The sequence below is a fragment of the Arachis ipaensis genome, chromosome B4 (genome assembly GCF_059453495.1).
Source record: "Arachis ipaensis isolate K30076 ecotype BB chromosome B4, ASM5945349v1, whole genome shotgun sequence".
NCBI lineage: Eukaryota > Viridiplantae > Streptophyta > Magnoliopsida > Fabales > Fabaceae > Arachis > Arachis ipaensis.
The window spans coordinates 55,853,400-55,875,942 of NC_142439.1; the positions used below are offsets into that span (position 1 = coordinate 55,853,400).

At 40.9% G+C, this 22,543-nt stretch overlaps 1 non-coding gene across 1 annotated transcript; it reads left to right on the plus strand.

Annotated features, from left to right (window-relative positions):
* Positions 1–13,624: 13,624 nt before the first annotated feature.
* Positions 13,625–13,731, plus strand: LOC148567653 (small nucleolar RNA R71). The gene has a single exon (XR_015882406.1). It is a non-coding gene; the product is annotated as a small nucleolar RNA R71 (small nucleolar RNA).
* The last annotated feature ends 8,812 nt before the right edge of the window (positions 13,732–22,543 follow it).

Here is a 22,543-nt window from a genome sequence, read left to right on the forward strand (position 1 = left end):
CAAAAGAGATGTAAATGATTGATGCTTCTATCTAGCTCAATTTTTCAAATCTTTCTCTTATATTCCTTCCTTGAAACAAGCTTTTGATTTTTCTTATTAGCTTCTCCTTTTGGGTGCTTTGCCCCATGAGTTAATAACAAAGCTACGACTCTAAATGCTTTGTTTTCAAGTATTACCACTTGATACATAAGCACCACAAGCATTTAATTAGAGGACTTCATTAAGCTCATTTTTCCTTTCTTTTCTTGACTCTCTAATCATTGATGCTCAGAACCTTGAGCTTTGAGGGAGTGCTTTTGCACTTGAGCCTAGCCTTGACTTCTAAGTGTTTTGTTTTCAAGCATTTGGCTTGATATATAAACACCACAAGTACTTAACAAATAAATTGCCATTGGTACTCAGAGCCTTCAGCTTTCTCATTCTTTCCCTTTTTCTTTTTTTTTTTTGCTTTATTTGCAATTGCTTCTTCAAGGTTTTCATGTTTTCAAAAGATTTCACAAAAAGTACTAGATGAAAACTTCAATTAAATAAAATCCAATGCAATTGAGCAACAATTAATCATACTAGCTTTCCAATACTTGTATGCACATGCTAAAATCTTCTTTAATGCCTTGTTTGTTTATGATCATGATGCTCTATTGCTTTTGAACTCACAAAACTCAAGTTGGTAATCATAATGGCATGGCAGCATGTTACAAATCAATATTCAAACTATGCTTATTCATACCACACATGCATACAGAGAATATAAAGAGAATCATGCAAAATAAAGTGCTGGGAACAAAGGAGAGGAAAAGGAACTTTACAACCTTGTAGTCCATCTTCTCTATTGTTGTCATTTTCCTCTTATTCTTCTCTTTCCTTTGCCAAACTTAGAATGCTTGCTCATCCTCAAGCAACAATTAGAACAATGGCTATGGGGCTAAGATGGATCATGAATGTCTTATACAATGAAATGTTAGCAGTACATGTGTTCTAAGCAAGCAAAGTTAAAGATAATAATCAAGGCACAAGAGACAGAGACATTTTGATTGCATATATAAGAAGGTGTGCATGATACATGGCAGAGACATATATAAGAAGGTGTGCATGATACATTGCCCTCAAAGATGCATTTCACTTGTGCCTCAATTTCATGCCAAATATGGACTATTATACATCTTGAAAAGCTCTGAATGTCAGCTTTCCAACGCAACTAGAAGCACGTCAATTGGACGTCTGTAGCTCAAGTTATGGCCCTTTGAAGAAGGCATGGTCATGCTGTAAACGCCCAGATTTTAACTTAGCGAAATTTCTTGCCTCAAGCACATTTTTCTTGTACGGCAAAGCTAAGTTCACTTAGTGAACTGAGCTTTGTGTGCTGATTGTTCATACTTCCTTGATTTGGTCATGGGCCACGCTTTTAAAAGCGTGGCCTAAGGCTCCAAAGTGTGCTCCAACTTCAAAGTGTGCCCCAAAGCTCTTTTTTACTCCTTTTTAGCTTATTTTGTGCTTCTTTTTCTTTTTATTTCCTACCAAATTTATAAAATTAAAAGATCAAGGAAATATACCATTTGAGCATAAAAGAATGCAATATTTAAGCACTAATTATCAATTTCTTGTATGAAAAAGCATAGAAAAATATGACATGATGACATGTCATCACATCCCCTCTGCCTCAGTGGAAGCAAAGGAAGAGGACAGCCCCTCAAGTAGTGGAAGGACAAGTCTTAGAGGGTCAAGCACAACAGACCTTGGACATGCACCAATTGCAGGAAGCCATTGATGGCTTGTCTAGACAATATTTGGAAAGCCAAGGAGCACAGAAAGAGCTTCAACTACAGATGATGGGGCAGCAAGAAGAAGCACTCTCAAGAAGGATAACTCAGCAAGGTGAGTGGCAAAGGCAAATGATGGAACAGCAACTAAGTCAAGGACAACAATGGGGAGAAACATTCCACAGGATGGAACAAAGGTAAAACGAGAAACAAGAATCCATCCAGAGGCTAATCAACATCCAAGCACATCAAGGGGCACACATACATGAGATGCATCGAAGACAAATAGAACAGGCAGAACTATTGGACGAGCAAAGGGCATTCGCAGAAGGAGTTTACATGAGCGAGACAGGACATCACATAAACACTCAAGCCAGGCTCGGCTACTTAGTGGGACAGCTGCCAATACTGCATCCAGGAATAGCCAGGTATGAAGAAATGAAGGATGAATTAGCACGAGAGGAAAGACAAAGGGTGGAAGAGAGTCATGAGTCAGTGAGAAAGGCACTTGAGGATTGGAAGCAAGCAAGATTGGCACGGATGCAAGGAAATGCAAGAGGAAACAAGGAGGACAAGCAAGGAAAAGAGCATGGACATCCACAACAGTAAAAGGTGGTGGAGTTCCTTCTTTATTCCACCTTTTTTCTATGCTTTAAATAAGGAAGATCTTGTATGAAATAGAACATGCTTCCATGATAGTTTGAATCTTTTTAAATTCTGTCTTTTAAGTTTTCTTTCTGAATAGGTCTCTGTGTGCTAGTCTTTATGTCACTGCATCCTTACTTTACTTACTTGTATGCTTGTTCCTTTTGAATCAAATGAAGAGAGAATGTTTATGTTTCAAAAGACCAGAGTGGAGTTCATACTATGGAGTACATTCATGAGTTTGTGGTATAATCATAAGTTAGCTAAGTTGGTTCAACCATAAGGTGGGATGACAACTATCTGGCCTGAATACTTGCTTTGAATATACTCATGAGACTAAGTATATGACAAGATTCTAATAAGAGAACGAGAAAAGAATAATGAAAGTGGAAAAACAAAAGAAAAAGAGTAAGCAATAAGGCTAGGCACCAATGGTTTTGATCTTAAGATATGTGTCTGTGGTGTTCCTGTGTGAGGGATCTACTAGGATGAATAAGCTCTTAGGGGTGCTTTATCACTTGGTAACTTGGGTTAACTAACCCGGGATTATCAGCTGAAAGTCCATTATCAAGAGTAACCCTCACTACAGAGCACTTAGTAACCCAAAGAGGTGCTGGACACCAAGGTCTCAAGAAGGAAAATAAATGAACTATATGCCTGTGGTGTGTATGTATGGGGGAGAGACTTGAGGGAGTAAGTCCTTAGGGGTGCTTCAACACCTAGCACCTTGAACCAACTGGTTCGGGAGTGTTGGCTGAAAGCTTATCTTAAAAAGTTGCCCCCTTACAGAGCACTTAGCCTAAGAACACCAATAAGCTCTGAAATGACAATAAAGGGATCAATGAATAAACGTCTCATGGGATGTAAGCAAAGTGAGTGTTTTAGGACATGATAAAGGTCTGAAAGCCAGTAAAGGAATGAACCTAAGTTGCTATGCATGAAACCACCATAAAATCAGTGATATGACTTCCACAAGAATGACTCATTGCTCTTGGCATTCCATTCATCATTCTCTTGTTCCAGTACTTGCTTAGGGACAAGCAAGCTTTAAGTTTGGTGTTGTGATGCCAGGGCATCTTGGCCAGTTTCACTGACCTTTTCTTTACTATTTTTAGGCTAGTTTCATGCATTCCCTTAGGAAATAAGCTAGTTTTGGGTAGATATTCGCTTACACCTTGATTCAAGCATACATTGTGCATTTTACATTATTTCATGAGGATTTTGCATGAGTTTAGTGACAAATTATATGCTGCATTGCCCATGACTTGGACTAGAACTTTGACGCGCTCTATTGCTTGATTTCAGGACCAAAGGAAGCAAGGAATGGGAGGTAACTTGCAAAGTTAATGAGAAAAGTGATTGCCAATAACGCTCTCGAAGCCATCATTGACCACGTTAAGAGTCACGTTAACTAAGTTAACGAGAACTCTAACGTGGAGAGGGGAAGTTGAGCCAAAGTTAGTGACACTTAACATTGTCACTAACGTTGGCAAATGCTCATAAGTGGCCACGTTAGAGTCCACGTTAACTTAGTTAACGTGGCCTCTAACGTTAGAAGGGGGGAGAAACGCCAACGTTATTGACATTCAACATTGTCACTAACGTTGGCCTAAGGAGAAACATACCACGTTAACTCCCACGTTAACTTGGTTAACGTGGGAGCTAACGTAAGAAGCAAGAGTGGTCGACAATGTTAGTGACACCCAACATTGTCACTAACGTTGGAAGCAACCACACAACCCCCCAAAGAGCCACGTTAACTTATTTAACGTGGAAGCTAACGTTGATGAGTGAAAGAAATGCCAACGTTAGTGACATTCAACATTGTCACTAATGTTGGGGATGGCTAAGCATGGCCACGTTAGAAGCCACGTTAACCTAGTTAACGTAGACTCTAACGTGAGACATAGGGGTACCTTGGAACGTTAGTGACAATGTTGAGTGTCACTAACGTTCTCGAAGGATGGCAAGCCCACGTTAAAAAGCCACGTTAACTAAGTTAACGTGGGCTCTAACGTGGGAACAAAGGGGGCTTTTCAAAGTTGTTGGGAATGTTAAGTCTCAATAACGTGTGCGAAGGACTTAGAGGCAACGTTAGTAGCAAGGTTTGTGCCCCTAACGTTGAAGTTAACGTGGCTTTTACTTAGGAACGTTAGTGAGAAAGTTGATTGTCACTAACATTCTCGAACTCATATTTTCACTAAACGTTAACACCCCTAACGTCCTGAGCTAAAGTCTCTGCCCACTTCACACTTTCTCTCTGCAAGTAAAGCCAAGCCCAAATGAAGAAGAGAACTGCTTCAAACTCAAGATCCAAAGGCCCAAGACTTGAAGAGCCAACTAGAAGCTGAGAAAAGTAGTATATATAGGAGTAGCTTTGAATTGTTAGAGTTCTGGAAAGTTGGAAAAGAGAATTACTCTCTGTATTTTTACCTTCTCTGCATTTTCTAGTTTTATGATGTATTCTGCATCTTTGTTTTCATTTTCTAGAGCTATGAACAACTAAACCCCTTTCATTGGGTTAGGGAGCTCTGTTGTAATTTGATGGATCAATACTAATTTTTATTGTTCTTTTTCTATCTTTTCTCTTGATTTTACTTGAAAGCTTTCGATCTTCATCCAATTGGGTAGTTATCTTGGAAAAGAAGCTATTCAAACTTGGATCTCTTTTGAACCTTGAAAGAGGAATGAAGAGGTCAAGCTAGAAATGCTTTCTCATGCTGGACCAAATTGGGTTTGGATGGGTATGTGACTATAACCCTCTCAATACTTGATTTGCGAAATGCATGTGGTATAATCAGTGACCATACTTCATCTCTTCTCATGAGAAATTGACCAAGGAATTGGCTATTGATCAAGATTTGAGAGATTGAATTTGTAATTCAATCAATTAAGATTGCCAAGGAGATCAATGAGTGCATTGATTGAGGAAGAGATGAAAATGAACTTGATCCGGAGGATTGCAATTTCTCCTAAGCCCAATGAACTCCCCATCTCTGATCTTACCCATTCTCTTTAATTTCTGCCTTTACTTTTATGAGCAAATCCCCCATTCCCATTTACAATTCTGCAATTTACTTTCAGTCATTTACTTCCAGTCCTTTAATTCTAGAATTTACTTTTCTATTATTTACATTCCTGCCATTTTATTTTCTGCAACTCTCAACCCAAATTCTGGATTCGCTCAACTAGAACATTCTTCTAATTAAAGTTGCTTGATCAATCAATCCCTGTGGGATTCGACCTCACTCTATTGTGAGTTTTTAGTTGACGACAAATTCGGTACACTTGCCGAAGGAAATTTGTTGAGAGACAGTTTCCACCCGCATCAATGGCAGGAAAGTAAATAACAGAAAAGTAAATGCTAGAAATAAGAGCTAAATGTAGATGACGGTAAATAAATTGCAGAATCTTAAATGGGAATGGGAAAATTGCTCATAAAAGTAAATGACAGAAATTAAAGAGAATGGGTAAGATTAGAAATGGGGGGTTCATTGGGCTCAGGAGATGTTGCATTCTCCGGATCATATTCATTTTCATCTCTTCCTCAATCAATGCACTCATTGATCTCCTTGGCAATCTTAAGTGATCGAATTACAATTTCTTGTAATTCAATCTCTCAAATCTTGATCAATAGCCAATTTCTTGGTTAATTGCTCATGAGAAGAGATGAAGTATGGTCACTGATTATACCACATGCATTTCCCAAATCAAGTGTTGAGAGGATTATAGTCATATATCCATCCAAACCCAATTTGGTCCAGCATGAGAAAGCATTTCTAGCATGATCTCTTCATTCCTCTTTCAAGGTTCAGAAGAGATCCAAGTTTGAATAGCTTCTTTTCCAAGATAACTATCCAATTGGATGAAGATCGAAAGCTTTCAAGTAAAATCAAGAGAAAAGATAGAAGAAGAATAATGAAAACTAGTATTGATCCATCAAATTACAACAGAGCTCCCTAACCCAACGAAAGGGATTTAGTTGTTCATAGCTCTGGAAAATGAAAACAAAGATGGAGAATACATGATGAAACTAGAAGTGCAGAGAAAGTAAAATACAGAGAGTAGTTCTATGCTAAGAGGCTCCCTATAATTTCCAACTCTCAATTTAATTCAAAGCTACTCCTATATATACTACTTTTCTGTTCTTCTAGTTGGCTCTTCAAGTCTTGAGTATGGGCCTTTGGATCTTGAGTTTGAAGCAGTTCTCTTCTTCATTGGGCTTGACTTTACTTGCAGAGAGAAAGTGTGAAGTGGGCAGACACTTTAGCTCAGGACGTTAGTGGTGTTAACGTTCAGTGAAAATATGGGTTCGAGAACGTTAGTGACAATCACCTTTTTCACTAACGTTCCTCACCCAAGTAAGAGCCACGTTAACTTCAACGTTAGTGGCACAAATGTTGCCACTAACGTTGCCTCTATGCCCTTCGCACACGTTACTGGGACTTACCTTTCCTAGTAATGTTGAGAAGTCTCCCCCTTCCTTACGTTAGAGTCCACGTTAACTTAGTTAACGTGGCTCTTTTAACGTAGGCTTTCCAACCTTCGAGAACGTTAGTGACACTTACCATTGTCACTAACATTCCAATGTGCCCCTATTTCTCACGTTAGAGTCCACGTTAACTAGGTTAATGTGGCTTCTAACGTGGCCATGCTAGCCATCTCCAACGTTAGTGACAAAGTTGAGTGTCACTAACGTTGGCTCATCATTCCCTTATCCACGTTAGCTTCCACGTTAACTAAGTTAACGTCGGAGTTAACGTGGCTCATAGTGGCTTGTGTGGGCTAAATTCAACGTTAGTGACAATGTTGGGTGTCAGTAACGTTGGCGATCACCTCCCTTCTTCACGTTAACTTCCACGTTAACTAAGTTAACGTGGCTTATTTGGGCTTGTGTGAGTTCCTTCCAATGTTAGTGACAATGTTTGGTGTCACTAACGTTGTCGATCACTTTGTCTCCTCGCGTTAGCTTCCACGTTAACTAGGTTAACGTGGAAGTTAACGTGGCTTATCGTGACTTGGCCAACGTTAGTGACAAAGTAGAATGTCACTAACGTTGGCTTCCCCTTTACTTCTTAACGTTAGAGGTCACGTTAACTAAGTTAACGTGGCAACTAACGTGGCCACTTATGAGCTTGGTCCAACGTTAGTGATAATGTTAAGTGTCACTAACGTTGGCTCCATTTCCTTTCTTCCACGTTAGAGTTCACGTTAACTTAGTTAACGTGACTCTTAAGGCGGGCAATGATGGCTTCGAGAGCGTTATTGGCAATTACTTTTCTCATTAACTTTGCCAGTTACTCCCATTCCACGTTAGTGTTAACGTTAGTGTAACTAACGTAGCCACTAATGTGGTTCTTGTTTGCTTCCTTTGTCCTGAAATCAAGCAATAAAGTGCATCAAAGTTCTAGTCCAAGTCATGGGAAATGCAACATCCAATTTGTCCTTAAATTCATGCAAAATCCTCATGAAATCATGTAAAGTGCACAATGTATGCTTGAATCAAGATGTAAGTGAATATCTACCAAAAACGAGCTTATTTCCTAAGGAAATGCATGAAACTACCCTAAAAACAGTAAAGAAAAAGTCAGTGAAACTGGACAAAATGCCCTGGCATCACAACACCAAACTTAAAGCTTGCTTGTCCCTAAGCAAGTACTGGAACAAGAGAATGATGAATGGAATGCCAAGAGAAATGAGTCATTCTTGTGGAAGTCATGTCCTTGGTTTTATGGTGGTTTCATGCATAGCAACTTAGGTTCATTCCTGGCTTTCAGACCTTTATCATGTCCTAGAATACTCACTGTGGTTGCATCCCATGAGACTTTTATTCATTGATCCTTTTGTTGTTATTTCAGGGCTTATTTTTTTTCTTAAGCTAAGTGCTCTGTAAGGGGGCAACTCTTTAAAATAAGCTTTCAGCCAACACTCCCGAACCAGTTGGTTCAAGGTGCTAGGTGTTGAAGCACCCCTAAGGACTTACTTGCTCAAGTCTCTCCCCCCATACATACACACCACAGGCACATAGTTTATTTATTTATTTTTCTTGAGACCTTGGTGTCCAGCACCTCTTTGGGTTACTAAATGCTCTGTATTGAGGGTTACTCTTGATAGTGGACTTTCAGCTGATAATCCCGAGTTAGTTAACCCAAGTTACCATGTGATAAGGCACCCCTAAGAGCTTATTCATCCAAGTAGATCCCTCACACAGGAGCACCACAGACACATGCCTCAAGATTAAAAACCATTGGTGCCTAGCCTTATTGCTTGTTCTTTTTCTTTTATTCCTCAACTTTGATTGTTCTTTCCCTTTTTCTTATTAGGATCTTCTTATTTAGCTAGTGTCATGGGGTGTGCCTCAAGCACAGTATTCATGACAGATAGTTGTCCTCCCACCTTATGGTTGAACTAACTTTGCTAACTTATGACTATACCATAAACTCATGAACTTACTCCATAGTATGAACTCCTCTATGGTCTTTTGTAAACACTCATTCTCTTTTTTATTTGATTCAAAGGGACAAGCATACAAGTAAGCAAAGTAAGGATGCGGTGACATAAAGACTAGCACACAGAGACCTCTTCAACACAAAAACTTAAAAGACAGAATTTAAAAAGGTTCAAACATAACATGGAAGCAAGTTCTATTTCATACAAGATCCTCCTTATTCAAAGCATAGAAGAAGATGGACCAAAGAAGGAATGTCACCACCTTTTACTCTTGTGGATGCCCATGCTTTCCTCCTTGTTTATCTTCTTTGTGTCCTCTTGCATTCCCTCGCATCCGTGCCAATCTTGCTTGCTTCCAATCCTCAAGTGCCTTCCTCACTGATTCATGACTCTCTTCCACCTTTTGTCTTTCTTCTCTTGCTAATTCATTCCTCATTTCTTCATACCTTGTGATTCCTGGATGCAATATAGGCAGCTGTCCTACCAAGTAACCGAGACTGGCTTGAGTATTTTTATGATGCCCAGTCTCGCTCAGGTAAACTTCTTCTGCGAATGCCCTTTGCTCGTCCAATAGTTCTGCCTGTTTTATCTGTCTTCGATGCATCTCATGTATATGTGCACCTTGATATGCTTGGATGTTGATTAGCCTCTGGATGGATTCTTGTTGCTCGTTTTGCCTTTGTTCCATCCTGTGGAATGTTTCACCCCATTGTTGCCCTTAACTCAGTTGCTGATCCATCATTTGCTTTTGCCACTCCCCTTGTTGAGTCATCCATCTTGAGAGCGACTCCTCTTGCTGCCCCATCATCTGTAGTTGAAGCTCTCTCTGTGCTCCTTGGCTTTCCAAATATTGTCGAGATAGTCCATCAATGGCTTCCTGCAATTCGTGCATATCCAAGGTGGCTGGTGCTTGCCCCTCTAAGACTTGTCCTTCCACTACTTGAGGGGCTGTCCTCTTCCTTTGCTTCCGTTGAGGCAGGGGGATGCGGTAGCATGCATTCGTCGAACGGTTATTGTAATGCCCTCTTTTATCCATACAGGGTCCTCATCTTCAAACACCACCCTAGCTTTCTTGCACAGTCGGTAAATAGTGCTGGGGTAACCTAACGTTCCTCTTGAGTTGCTTTTCTCTGCCATTTTTCTAATGCCTTCTGCTATGAGTTCATGAACCTTGATTTCTCCTCCTTTGAGTATACAGTGTACCAGTGTGGCTCTCTTGAGATTCACCTCCGAGTTGTTCGCTGCTGGGAGGATGGACCTCCTTACAATTTCGAACCACCCCTTTGCTTCTGGAGTGAGATCTGCTCTCTTGATGAACCTTGGTCTCCTATCTGCATATCTTTCCCAGTCAGCTCCTGGTACACAAATGTCTTGCACAATCTGGTCATGATTAGGGTTGTTGTCCATTCTTGAATGATAACTCTCTTCTTCAAACGGTATGGACCGCAGTTTTAATGCCTTCATGACACTCATGGGACCAAAATCCACAATCTTTCCTCTCACAAAGCTTGTATATGACTCATCTGCCTTATCATATCGGACCGCATTTGCATAAAACTCTCTTATAAGATTTGCATTCACCTTAATGACTGGATCAGTGAGGAGCTCCCATCTTCTCTTTTCTACCTTCTTTGTGATTTCGGGACACTCAGTTTTCCTAACTTGAAATCCCAGCTCATAAATGATCTCCTTATCCACCATCCACCGGTATTGTAATGCATGATGCAAGCTTCTAAATCTCTTTTCATCATACGGGTGTTGCTCCATAGGTTCCTTTCCCTTCCTTCTTTTAAAGCTCGAAGATGCCATGAATGAGGGTTAATATGTGAAGTTGGCAATGGTGTGGAGACATTTGGTTGTTTAGGGTTGAGTGCAATAAAGGGAGTGAAGGGGAATCCGAAATGGAGAGGTGTGCAGAGTGGGGTACGGAACAAGGATCACTTATATAGAGAGGTTGTGAGTGAATGGAGGGTGTGGATTGATGGAGTGGTTGTTTGATGGACGGTTGGGGTTGTGCATGGAGAAAGGACAAGGATCATCACTTTATGATGGAGATTGCTCGGTCTTCAAGGGTCCCATCCTTTTCAATGTTGCATGGCAACATTTTCCAATGCCTTCCCTTTTTAGAATAAGTGTGTAGTTTCTCCTCATGAAGTGGCCGAACCCTTCTCATTTAGTTGTCCAATCAATCTCCTTCAATGTTCCTCTCTTTTTCCTTATAAAATAAGAAAAATTAATGTCCTAAAAAGTATTTAAACTTTACGACTAAACTAATAAAAAGAAGAAAAGATTTTGTTTATTCATGAACTCCAACTAACTAACTAACTGTGTATCCTTATATGCACACTAGTGGCACCATGGGGTGACACCAAACTTAGTTTGGAGCACTGTGATGAAAAGTTCTGTTTAAAGCTCCAAGACTAGCATGCTCTCAGTTGCATTCATGCTTTCTTGGCACGCTTTGAACACCAAACTTGTTCTTCACTATATACTGCAATATAAGGATTTCACCAAGTGTTTGTCAAGTTTGGGTTGGAATTCATGAATATTGACTTATTCACTAGTAAAAGCTAATAAAACATGGGTTACCTCCCATGAAGCGCTTCTTTAGCGTCACTAGCTTGACGTTTTTCCTTCACCAGGGAGGTTGATAATGCTTCAAGTTCTCCCCTCTTGCCTTGGACTTATATCCATTGGTTGTATCAATGATCTCTACATGTTCCAAGGAGAGAACTCTGTTGATAGTGAAGACCTTAGGTAACTGAGATGGTACAGTGGGGAGATTAGGGGGGATATCTGGGAAGTAAGCTGAGATCACTTTATCTCCTGGAGAGAAGTCTTCCATAGGGATCTTCTTGTTCCTCCACCCCCTTGGTACCTTCTTATTTGTCCCTTTTGATGTTGCCTTGCTCTTGGTGACTTCTTCTTCTAAGGGAATTTTGTTGTTGTCTTCACATGTCTCTGGTGGTTTAAGTTCCTCCAGCTTTTCCTTGAGTTGTGACAACTGCTTATTTCCTTGTTCATCAACCCAGGGCTTTTCCAGATGGGCTGGTTATACTTCAGTGCTTGCTTCCTCTGTCAGCATCTCATTATGATCTTTGCTTGGTTCATTGTTTTCTTGGTCTGCTTCTTGCGAGAGTTTGAAGACATTAAAGCTGAGTCGTTCATCATAGATCCTCAATATTAGCTCCCCTCCCTCCACATCTATGAGTGCTCTGGCTGTAGCTAGGAATGGTCTTCCCAATATGATTGGGTGAGTGTGACTCTCTTCCATGTCCAAGATGACAAAGTCTGTGGGAAGAAAGTATTTCCCAACCTTTAACAACACGTTTTCCACCACCCATATTGCTTGTTTTTGAGTTTTGTCAGCCAGCCTGATGACTACATCTGTGGGCAATATCTTATTGATCTGCAGCCTCTTCACCAGGGATAAGGGCATTAAGTTGATGCTTGCTCCCAAATTGCAAAGTGCGCTATCAAACATTGTATCCCCTATGGCACAGGGGACATGAAAACTCCCTGGATCTTTTCTTTTCGTAGTCACCTGTGGTTGAATGAGGGCACTGCACTCCTTGTTCATCACTATAGTTTGGCCTCCCTTGAGTGAGATTTTCCTGGGAAGCAGCTCCTTCATATACTTGATGTATGCAGGCATTTGTTGAATAGTCTTGATGAATGGTATGTTGACATGCAGAGATGCAAACAAATCTAGAAACCTTGAGTATATTCTCTTCTCCACAGCACTATTGAGCAGTTGGGGAAAAGGTGCATAGAGTCTCAGCAGCTCCAGTTGTGAGATTTCTGGTTCTTGATGATATTTGTCCTTCTTCTCTACTGAGGTATCTTCAGGTTGTTCTGACAGCTTGCTTGGCTTGTCCTCAGTCTCCTTATCACTTATAGTGACCATCTTGCAATCTTCCCATCTTACTTTCTTTGTTTCACCACTCGGATTCTTCTCTGTGTCACTTGGGAATCCATCTGTGGGTTTGGGAATTTGCTCAGAGAGATACCCCACTTGAGATTTCAACCTCTTGATTGTGTCTCCCTGGTTCTTGAAACTGGCTCGCACTTTCTCCTTGAACACCTTGTTGTCTTGAATCTCCTTGCCTAAGCCTTCAAGTAGATTCTCAATCCTTGAGAGTCTGTCATCAAATGATTGTAGATCGTGATTAGAGGTGGAAGGATGAGGTAAGTTATTTTAGTTTTGATGTGGATGTGGAGAGGTGTTATTATTGGGGTGTTGATATGGTCTAGATGTGAAATGTTGGTGGCTTGCATTGTTGGGATTTGGGCGTCTTTGATCAAGGCTTTGGTCTTGTTGATTTTCCCACCCAAAGTTTGGGTGATTCCTCCATCCAGGGTTGTAGGTCTTGGAGTATGGATCATGGTTTTGCCTAGGTGAATTCCCAATGTAGTTGGCTTGCTCCTGACTACCCTCTGCTTCTTCATTCACTCCTTCTTGGGTTGTTGATGAAGTGGAAATTGCTGCTACTTGGTTCCTCTCCATCTTCTTGGTGAGGTCAGCCAGCTGCTGGGTAATGAGCTTGTTTTGGGCCAGCAGAGCATCTACATTGTTTAGCTCCATTACTTTTCTTGTGTTCCCTCTTTCGGAAGCATAGAAGTAGTCATTCTCTGCTACAATTTCAATGACATCTATGGCCTCTTCAATGGTCTTCTTCTTGTTCAAAGATCCTCTGGATGAATGGTCTACAACCTTCTTTGACTCATAAGAGAGTCCTTCATAGAAAATGTGCAGCTGCACCCATTCATTGAACATATCTGGTGGGCACCTCCTTGTTAGGTCTTTAAACCTCTCCCATGCTTCATATAGAGTCTCACCATCTTGTTGCCTGAAAGTTTGGACCTCAGCTCTCAGCCTATTGATTCGTTGAGGGGGGTAAAATCTTGCTAAGAATTTGTTCACCACATCTTTCCAAGTTGTCAAGCTCTCCTTTGGGTAAGACTCCAGCCACTTGGCTACCTTATCCTTGAGTGAGAATGGAAATAAGAGCAGTCTATAGGCATCAGGATGAACACTATTAGACTTCACTGTGTCACATATTCTCAGGAAGATGGTTAGATGTTGATTGGGGTCTTCTTGGACACTTCCTCCGAACGAACAGTTGTTCTGCACAAGGGTGATGAGCTGTGGCTTTAGTTCAAAATTGTTGGCGTGGATGGTTGGCTTTTGAATGCTACTTCCACAGTTTCCTGGGTTTGGATTGATGTAAGAGCCTAAAACTCTTCTATCCTCCCCAGCATGATTTGCTCGTCCTCTTCCGCCATGGTTGTGAGCTTCTTCTTCATGATGGTTTTCCATGTTTTCTTTCATGTGTTCAAAGTATTCCTCAAAGTGTTCCTCCTCTTCTTCAGCACCAACTACACGTTTTTCTCTGGCCTCCCTCCTTAGTCTAAGGAAGGTTCTCTCAGGTTCAGAATCAAAGGAAGTTGAAGCCCCGCTTCTTCTCCCTGTCATACAACCAACAAGTACAAGCAAAGAGAATAGGTGCAGAAAGTATATCTGTCAGAATTACTGTTAGTGTGAGTGATACAATATATCAAACAGTTAGTGGGTTAGTGAAATGAATGGTAAATAACAAAGAAAAAGTAGGGGGAAGGAAAAAAAATTAACTAAAACAGAAAGTAAATGACTCAAACAGAAAATTAAATCAAACAAAAATAAAATGCTCAATCTAGATATCCTCCAATTTAATCATTGTTGATGCACAATCAATCCCCGGCAACGGCGCCATAAACTTGATGCACAAAAAACTTGTCTCATAACAAATTTCCTTCGGCAAGTGTACCGAATTTGTCGTCAAGTAAAAACTCACAATAGAGTGAGGTCGAATCCCACAGGGATTGATTGATCAAGCAACTTTAATTACATGAATGTTCTAGTTGAGCGAATCAGAATTTGAGTTGAGAATTTGGAGAAAATTAAATGGCAGGAAAGTAAATAACAGAAAAGCAAATGCTAGAAATAAGAGCTGAATGTAGATGACGGAAATTAAATTGTAGAATCTTAAATGGGAATGGGGAAATTGCTCATAAAAGTAAATGACAGAAATTAAAGAGAATGGGTAAGATCAGAAATGGGGGGTTCATTGGGCTCAGGAGATGTTGCATTCTCCGGATCAATTTCATTTTCATCTCTTCCTCAATCAATGCACTAATTGATCTCCTTGGCAATCTTAAGTGATCGAATTACAACTTCTTGTAATTCAATCTCTCAAATCTTGATCAATAGCCAATTCCTTAGTCAATTGCTCATGAGAAGAGATGAAGTATGGTCACTGATTATACCACATGCATTTCCCAAATCAAGTGTTGAGAGGATTATAGTCACATATCCATCCAAACCCAATTTGGTCCAGCATGAGAAAGCATTTCTAGCATGATCTCTTCATTCCTCTTTCAAGGTTCAGAAGAGATCCAAGTTTGAATAGCTTCTTTTCCAAGATAACTATCCAATTGGATGAAGATCGAAAGCTTTCAAGTAAAATCAAGAGAAAAGATAGAAGAAGAATAATGAAAACTAGTATTGATCCATCAAATTACAACAGAGCTCCCTAACCCAATGAAAGGGGTTTAGTTGTTCATAGCTCTGGAAAATGAAAACAAAGATGGAGAATACATGATGAAACTAGAAGTACAGAGAAAGTAAAATACAGAGAGTAGTTCTATGCCAAGAGGCTCCCTATAATTTCCAACTCTCAATTTAATTCAAAGCTACTCCTATATATACTACTCTTCTGTTCTTCTAGTTGGCTCTTCAAGTCTTGGGTATGGGCATTTGGATCTTGAGTTTGAAGCAGTTCTCTTCTTCATTGGGCTTGGCTTTACTTGTAGAGAGAAAGTGTAAAGTGGGCAGAGACTTTAGCTCAGGACGTTAGTGGTGTTAACGTTCAGTGAAAATATGGGTTCGAGAACGTTAGTGACAATCACCTTTTTCACTAACGTTCCTCACCCAAGTAAGAGCCACGTTAACTTCAACGTTAGTGGCACAAACGTTGCCACTAGCATTGCCTCTATGCCCTTCACACACGTTACTGGGACTTACCTTTCCCAGTAACGTTGAGAAGTCTCCCCCTTCCTTACGTTAGAGTCCATGTTAACTTAGTTAACGTGGCTCTTTTAACGTAGGCTTGCCAACCTTCGAGAACGTTAGTGACACTTACCATTGTCACTAACGTTCCAATGTGCCCCTATTTCTCACGTTAGAGTCCACGTTAACTAGGTTAACGTGGCTTCTAACATGGCCATGCTAGCCATCTCCAACGTTAGTGACAAAGTTGAGTGTCACTAACGTTGGCTCATCATTCTCTTATCCACATTAGCTTCCACGTTAACTAAGTTAACGTGGGAGTTAACGTGGCTCATAGTGGCATGTGTGGGCTAATTCAAACGTTAGTGACAATGTTGGGTGTCACTAACTTTGGCGATCACCTCCCTTCTTCACGTTAACTTCCACGTTAACTATTGTGACTTGGCCAACGTTAGTGACAAAGTTGAATGTCACTAACGTTGGCTTCCCCTTTACTTCTTAATGTTAGAGGTCACGTTAACTAAGTTAACGTGGCAACTAACGTGGCCACTTATGAGCTTGGTCCAACGTTAGTGATAATGTTAAGTGTCACTAACGTTGGCTCCATTTCCTTTCTTCCACGTTAGAGTTCACGTTAACTTAGTTAACGTGACTCTTAACGTGGGCAATGATGGCTTCGAGAGCGTTATTGGCAATTGCTTTTCTCATTAACTTTGCAAGTTACTCCCATTCCACGTTAGTATTAACGTTAGTGTAACTAACGTAGCCACTAATATGGTTCTTCTTTGCTTCCTTTGTCCTGAAATCAAGCAATAAAGTGCATCAAAGTTCTAGTCCAAGTCATGGGAAATGCAACATCCAATTTGTCCTTAAATTCATGCAAAATCCTCATGAAATCATGTAAAGTGCACAATGTATGCTTGAATCAAGATGTAAGTGAATATCTACCCAAAACGAGCTTATTTCCTAAGGAAATGCATGAAACTACCCTAAAAAAGTAAAGAAAAAGTCAGTGAAACTGGCCAAAATGCCCTGGCATCACAACACCAAACATAAAGCTTGCTTGTCCCAAAGCAAGTACTGAAACAAGAGAATGATGAATGGAATGCCAAGAGAAATGAGTCATTCTTGTGGAAGTCATGTCCCTGGTTTTATGGTGGTTTCATGCATAGCAACTTAGGTTCATTCCTGGCTTTCAGACCTTTATCATGTCCTAGAATACTCACTGTGGTTGCATCCCATGAGACTTTTATTCATTGATCCTTTTGTTGTTATTTCAGGGCTTATTTTTTTTCTTAAGCTAAGTGCTCTGTAAGGGGGCAACTCTTTAAAATAAGCTTTCAGCCAACATTCCCGAACCAGTTGGTTCAAGGTGCTAGGTGTTGAAGCACCCCTAAGGACTTACTTGCTCAAGTCTCTCCCCCCATACATACACACCACAGGCACATAGTTTATTTATTTATTTTTCTTGAGACCTTGGTGTCCAGCACCTCTTTGGGTTACTAAATGCTCTGTATTGAGGGTTACTCTTGATAGTGGACTTTCAGCTGATAATCCCGAGTTAGTTAACCCAAGTTACCATGTGATAAGGCACCCCTAAGAGCTTATTCATCCAAGTAGATTCCTCACACAGGAGCACCACAGACACATGCCTCAAGATTAAAAACCATTGGTGCCTAGCCTTATTGCTTGTTCTTTTTCTTTTATTCCTCAACTTTGATTGTTCTTTCCCTTTTTCTTATTAGGATCTTCTTATTTAGCTAGTGTCATGGGGTGTGCCTCAAGCACAGTATTCATGACAGATAGTTGTCCTCCCACCTTATGGTTGAACTAACTTTGCTAACTTATGACTATACCATAAACTCATGAACTTACTCCATAGTATGAACTCCTCTCTGGTCTTTTGTAAACACTCATTCTCTTTTTTATTTGATTCAAAGGGACAAGCATACAAGTAAGCAAAGTAAGGATGCGGTGACATAAAGACTAGCACACAGAGACCTCTTCAACACAAAAACTTAAAAGACATAATTTAAAAAGGTTCAAACATAACATGGAAGCAAGTTCTATTTCATGCAAGATCTTCCTTATTCAAAGCATAGAAGAAGATGGACCAAAGAAGAAACGTCACCACCTTTTACTCTTGTGGATGCCCATGCTTTCCTCCTTGTTTGTCTTCTTTGTGTTCTCTTGTATTCCCTTGCATTCGTGCCAATCTTGCTTGCTTCTAATCCTCAAGTGCCTTCCTCACTGATTTATGACTCTCTTCCACCTTTTATCTTTCTTCTCGTGCTAATTCATCCCTCATTTCTCCATACCTTGTGATTCCTGGATGCAATATAGGCAGCTGTCCTACGAAGTAACCGAGCCTGGCTTGAGTATTTATATGATGCCCAGTCTTGCTCAGGTAAACTTCTTCTGTGAATGCCCTTTGCTCGTCCAATAGTTCTGCCTGTTTTATCTGTCTTCGATGCATCTCATGTATATGTGCACCTTGATGTGCTTGGATGTTGATTAGCCTCTGGATGGATTCTTGTTGCTCGTTTTGCCTTTGTTCCATCCTGTGGAATGTTTCACCCCATTGTTGCCCTTGACTCAGTTGCTGATCCATCATTTGCTTTTGTCACTCCCCTTGTTGAGTCATCCATCTTGAGAGCGACTCCTCTTGCTGCCCCATCATCTGTAGTTGAAGCTCTCTCTGTGCTCCTTGGCTTTCCAAATATTGTCGAGATAGTCCATCAATGACTTCCTGCAATTCGTGCATATCCAAGGTGGCTGGTTCTTGCCCCTCTAAGACTTGTCCTTCCACTTCTTGAGGGGCTGTCCTCTTCTTTTGCTTCCGTTGAGGCAGGGGGATGCGGTAGCATGCATTCATCGAAAGGTTATTGGAATGCCCTCTTTTATCCATACGGGGTCCTCATCTTCAAACACCACCCCAGCTTTCTTGCACAGTCTGTAAATAGTACTAGGGTAACCTAACGTTCCTCTTGAGTCGCTTTTCTCTGCCATTTTTCTAATTCCTTCTGCTATGAGTTCATGAACCTTGATTTCTCCTCCTTTGAGTATACAGTGTACCAGTGTGGCTCTCTTGAGATTCACCTCCGAGTTGTTCGCTGCTGGGAGGATGGACCTCCTTACAATTTCGAACCACCCCTTTGCTTCCGGAGTGAGATCTGCTCTCTTGATGAACCTTGGTCTCCTATCTGCATATATTTCCCAGTCAGCTCCTGGTACACAAATGTCTTGCACAATCTGGTCATGATTAGGGTTGTTGTCCATTCTTGAATGATAACTCTCTTCTTCAAACGGTATGGACCGCAGTTTTAATGCCTTCATGACACTCATGGGACCAAAATCCACAATCTTTCCTCTCACAAAGCTTGTATATGAATCATCTGCCTTTTCATATTGGACCGCATTTGCATAAAACTCTCTTATAAGATTTGCATTCACCTTAATGACCGGATCAGTGAGGAGCTCCCATCTTCTCTTTTCTACCTTCTTTGTGATTTCGGGACACTCAGTTTTCCTAACTTGAAATCCCAGCTCATAAATGATCTCCTTATCCACCATCCACCCGTATTGCAATGCATGGTGCAAGCTTCTAAATCTCTTTTCATCATACGGGTGTTGCTCCATAGGTTCCTTTCCCTTCCTTCTTTTAGAGCTCGAAGATGCCATGAATGAGGGTTAATGTGTGAAGTTGGCAATGGTGTGGAGACTTTTGGTTGTTTAGGGTTGAGTGCAATGAAGAGAGTGAAGGGGAATCCGAAATGGAGAGGTGTGCAGAGTGGGGTACGGAACAAGGATCACTTATATAGAGAGGTTGTGAGTGAATGGAGGGTGTGGATTGATGGAGTGGTTGTTGATGGACGGTTGGGGTTGTGCATGGAGAAAGGACAAGGATCATCACTTTATGATGGAGATTGCTCGGTCTTCAAGGGTCCCATCCTTTTCAATGTTGCATGGCAACATTTTCCAATGCCTTCCTTTTTTAGAACAAGTGTGTAGTTTCTCCTCATGAAGTGGCCGAACCCTTCTCATTTAGTTGTCCAATCAATCTCCTTCAATGTTCCTCTCCTTTTCCCTATAAAATAAGAAAAATTAATTTCCTAAAAAGTATTTAAACTTTACGGCTAAACTAATAAAAAGAAGAAAAGATTTTGTTTATTCATGAACTCCAACTAACTAACTAACTGTGTATCCTTATATGCACATTGGTGGCACCATGGGGTGACACCAAACTTAGTTTGGAGCACTGTGATGAAAAGTTCTGTTCAAAGCTCCAAGACTAGCATGATCTCAGTTGCATTCATGCTTTCTTGGCACGCTTTGAACACCAAACTTGTTCTTCACTATATACTGCAATATAAGGATTTCACCAAGTGTTTGTCAAGTTTGGGTTGGAATTCATGAATATTGACTTATTCACTAGTAAAAGCTAATAAAACATGGGTTGCCTCCCATGAAGTGCTTCTTTAGCATCACTAGCTTGACGTTTCTCCTTCATCAGGGAGGTTGATAATGCTTCATGTCTTCCCCTCTTGCCTTGGACTTATATCCATTGGTTGTATCAATGATCTCTACATGTTCCAAGGAGAGAACTCTGTTGATAGTGAAGACCTTAGGTAACTGAGATGGTACAGTGGGGAGATTAGAGGGGATATCTGGGAAGTAAGCTGAGATCACTTTATCTCCTGGAGAGAAGTCTTCCGTAGAAATCTTATTGTTCTTCCACCCCCTTGGTACCTTCTTCTTTGTCCCTTTTGATGTTGCCTTGCTCTTGGTGACTTCTTCTTCTAAGGGAATTTTGTTGTTGTCTTCACATGTCTCTGGTGGTTTAAGTTCCTCCAGCTTTTCCTTGAGTTGTGAGAACTGCTTATTTCCTTGTTCATCAACCCAGGGTTTTTCCAGATGGGCTGGTTGTGCTTCAGTGCTTGCTTCCTCTGTCAGCATCTCATTATGATCTTTGCTTGGTTCTTTGTTTTCTTGGTCTGCTTCTTGCGAGAGTTTGAAGACATTAAAGCTGAGTCGTTCATCATGGATCCTCAATATTAGCTCCCCTCACTCCATATCTATGAGTGCTCTGGCTATAGCTAGGAATGGTCTTCCCAATATGATTGGGTGAGTGTGACTCTCTTCCATGTCCAAGATGACAAAGTCTGTGGGAAGAAAGTATTTCCCAACCTTTAACAACACGTTTTCCACCACCCCTATTGATTGTTTTTGAGTTTTGTCAGCCAGCCTGATGACTACATCTGTGGGCAATATCTTATTGATCTGCAGTCTCTTCACCAGGGATAAGGGCATTAAGTTGATGCTTGCTCCCAAATCGCAGAGTGCTCTATCAAACATTGTTTTCCCTATGGCATAGGAGACATGAAAACTCCCTGGATTTTTTCTTTTCGTAGGCAACTGTGGTTGAATGAGGGCACTGCACTCCTTGTTCATCACTATAGTTTGGCCTCCCTTGAGTGAGCTTTTCCTGGGAAGCAGCTCCTTCATATACTTGATGTATGCAGGCATTTGTTGAATAGTCTTGATGAATGGTATGTTGACATACAGAGATGCAAACAAATCTAGAAACCTTGAGTGTATTCTCTTCTCCACAGAACCATTGAGCAGTTGGGGAAAAGGTGCATAGAGTCTTAGCAGCTCCTGTTGTGAGATTTCTGGTTCTTGATGATCTTTTTTCTTCTTCTCTACTGAGGTATCTTCAGGTTGTTCTGACAGCTTGCTTGGCTTGTCCTCAGTCTCCTTATCACTTATAGTGACCATCTTGCAATCTTCCCAACTTACTTTCTTTGTTTCACCTCTCGGATTCTTCTCTGTGTCACTTGGGAATTCATCTGTGGGTTTGGGAATTTACTCAAAGAGATACCCCACTTGAGATTCCAACCTCTTGATTGTGTCTCCCTGGTTCTTGAAACTGGCTCACACTTCCTCCTTGAACACCTTGTTGTCTTGAATCTCCTTGCCTATGCCTTCAAGTAGATTCTCAATCCTTGAGAGTCTGTCATCAAATGATTGTAGATCGTGATTAGAGGTGGAAGGATGAGGTAAGTTATTTTGGTTTTGATGTGGATGTGGAGAGGTGTTGTTATTGGGGTGTTGATATGGTCTAGATGTGAAATGTTGGTGGGTTGCATTGTTGGGATTTGGGTGTCTTTGATCAAGGCTTTGATCTTGTTGATTTTCCCACCCAAAGTTTGGGTGATTCCTCCATCCAGGGTTGTAGGTCTTGGAGTATGGAACATGGTTTTGCCTAGGTGAATTCCTAATGTAGTTGGCTTGCTCCTGACTACCCTCTGCTTCTTCATTCACTCCTTCTTGGGTTGTTGATGAAGTGGAGATTGCTGCTACTTGGTTCCTCTCCATCTTCTTGGTGAGGTCAGCCAGTTGCTGGGTAATGAGCTTGTTTTGGGCCAGCAGAGCATCTACATTGTTTAGCTCTATTACTTTTCTTGTGTTCCCTCTTTCGGAAGCATAGAAGTAGTCATTCTCTGCTACAGTTTCAATGACATCTATGGCCTCCTCAATGGTCTTCTTCTTGTTCAAAGATCCTCCAGATGAATGGTCTACGGCCTTCTTTGACTCATAAGAGAGCCCTTCATAGAAAATGTGCAGCTGCACCCATTCATTG